General features: G+C 80.5%; 1 non-coding gene across 1 annotated transcript in view; it reads right to left on the bottom strand.

Annotated features, from left to right (window-relative positions):
* LOC136995666 (5.8S ribosomal RNA) overlaps positions 1-7 on the bottom strand; it is a 153-nt gene extending 146 nt beyond the window's left edge. Inside the window, exon 1 of the ribosomal RNA XR_010887210.1 lies at positions 1-7. This exon is cut by the window's left edge and continues 146 nt beyond it. This is a non-coding gene — a ribosomal RNA (5.8S ribosomal RNA).
* Positions 8-2,500: the final 2,493 nt, after the last annotated feature.

Here is a 2,500-nt window from a genome sequence, read left to right as displayed (position 1 = left end):
AAGAGTTGTCTCGGTTTCGGTCCCCGCCGCGCGCGCGGGGGGACCGGGCAGCCTTCGGCAGCCCTGAGGGCCCCCCCTCCGCTCCGCCTCCCTCCTCACGCCGACGCCGGCTGCTGAGCGAGGGACGGCCGAGAGCCAGAGAGAGGGGCTCGCCCCGCTGACCGTACGAGCACAGAGTGGGGGGGGAAAAAGGGAAAAGGAAAACCCAAACGAGAAGGGCGGGGAGCCCTCGCTCCCGACCTGGGACAACCCTTTGCTCGCTTCGAGTCCGGCCCAGGCGCCCAGGCTCGGCCCGGCCCGGCGGGGAGCAGCGCGCCGGCCGCGCCGCCTGCCTCGGGGACGCTGGGGGAGGGGGCGGCTCCCCGCGGACCCCCAGCGTCGGAGCCCGGCCGCCACCGGCAGCGGCACCGGCCGCTGCCCGCGCGCCCGCGGCCCACCGGCCCCGCGCTCCCCAGCTCCTCGCTCGCCTCGCCGGCCTCCGGCTCCGCCGTGGCCCCGAGGCGGCGCCCACGCCCGCGCGCGCGCACACACAGCCTCCCGGACGACACCACGCGCTCTCCCGTCCCTTCCGCGGACAGACGCCCGGCGGCGGGCGGGCGGGCAAGGCGGGACGGACGGGGACGGCGCCCGCTCTCCCCGTCTCCACGCGGAGAACGGGGGGGGCCGCCCCCGCCGCCCGCCTGCCGCCCGCCCGCCGCCCGGCGAAGCCGGGTTGGGCAGAGCGAGGCAGGCGCGCCGGATGGCGGAGTGCCGGCGGGTAGGGCGCCGCCGCCAGCGGCCACGGCGGCAGACCGAGAGCCCCGGCCAGGGAGGAGAGCGGATCGCGCCGAGGCGCGGCGTCCGCACCACCCGCGGTGGGTGGGGGCTCACCGTCCCGGCGAGAGCACGCGCTCGCGCCGGGGTCACGCGTTCGAGGCAGGCCGGCGCCAGCCGACCGCGCGGCGTCCCTCCGCCGAGACCAGACCGCGGAGAGAGGGGGCAGGGTACCCCTCTCCGTCCCGGCTGCCCGCAGGGCGAGCGCGGGGCGCGCCGGCTGGCATGGGGGGGCACGGCGCCCGCGCGCGCCGGCCCCCCGGCCCTCCGGCAGCACACCCGGCTGCCCCCCGGGTCGCATCGGGCCGCCCGAGTCTTTAAACCCCCGCCCGGCTCTCCCGCCGAGAACCCTCGGGCCCGGAGCCCGGGGCCCATGGCCATCCCTACCCGGGGCGGCTACCGGCGGCCGCGGTGGCCGGAGGCCCTCCGCTCCTCCCGCCACCCCGCCCCCCCCCCCCGCCCGGCCCGCTCGCAGCACGGTCCCCGCGGCACGGCGCGGGGCGGCTGGAGCGGTGGGGGGGGGGGAGAGAAAGGGAAAGCGGAAAGGGCGGGAGGGCACGGCCGGTGCGGCGCTCACGGCGCGGCGCCCGGGAGGAGCGAGCTGGCACACGGGACCACACGGGTGGGTCACCGAGGGGGGGCAGGAGGAGCGCGGACGCTAGGTACCTGGCCCTGGGGTGAGGGAAACGACCTGAAATCCCCGCGGGGGTGCCTCCCCCGCCGCCGCCCGCCGCCGGGCCGCCGCCGCCTCGCGGCGACGGCGGCAGCCTCGGCGGCAGCAGCGAGACGGGACGCGGAGGGGAAACCCGGCACCCGCCAGCCGGCTCCGGCGCCCCTCGGCGGAGCGTCCGCCCGCGGGGTGCGCCCGACACCCGCCGCCACGACCTCGTCCTCCTCCCGGGGCCCGGGGTTTCCCTCAGTAACCCGGCGCCCGGCGGCAGCTGCGCCCGGGAGGAGAGCCGTGGTTTGGGCCGCCCGCTCGGGCACGACCCGTCGCCTCGCGTGGCCTGGCGCGACGGCCCCCGCTCGGGGTCCGCCGCCGCCCGGCGCCCGCCCCGCGCGCCATCCCGGAACGCCTGTCCTCGCCGTCTCTGCAAGACGGGCTGCTCCGCCGCAGCCCGCCGCGGGTCCGCCCCCCACCGCTTAGGGGTGGCGACCCGTCGGCACCCGTCCCGACCCGGGGTGCCATCTCGCTCGCGTCTCCGCCCGCCGCTTCCTCCCGCGGGCGCCGGGGGAGCAAGCCCCGCCGACCCTCCCGCGCACTGCCGCCCACTCCCCGCCGGACCCTCCCCCGGGCCCGACCCTCCCCTGCCCCGGCGGCGGCGGATCGCCGTCGGGTGACAGGGGGGGGCCGGCTCCCGGCGATGGGCACCGGCGGCGGGCGCCAGCGGAGGCGAGAGGGGCAGACGGGGGCGGTCCCCCACCGGCCTCGGGGAATCGGCGGCGGGCCTTCGGCGAGCGAGCCCCGGGAGGGCCGTACAGCCGCCGGCGGGCCGAGCCCCGTGCTCGGCCCTGTGGCGCAGAGTGCAGGACAGGCGAACTCGGGTACACGCGCGGCAACCGGGACGCGGCGGGCAGGGGCCCGTCGGCGTCGGCAACGAGGCGCGGTGGCCCGGCGGCGGCCCGGCGGCGGGCCGGCGCCGCTCTCGGAATGCCACGCTGGGCCGAAACCCCTCTTCCTCGCGGT

The sequence above is a fragment of the Apteryx mantelli genome, unplaced genomic scaffold (assembly GCF_036417845.1).
Source record: "Apteryx mantelli isolate bAptMan1 unplaced genomic scaffold, bAptMan1.hap1 HAP1_SCAFFOLD_142, whole genome shotgun sequence".
Classification (NCBI taxonomy): Eukaryota; Metazoa; Chordata; class Aves; order Apterygiformes; family Apterygidae; genus Apteryx; species Apteryx mantelli.
The sequence above is the reverse complement of the archived record's forward strand: the minus strand, read 5'-3'. Positions and strand labels throughout refer to the sequence as shown.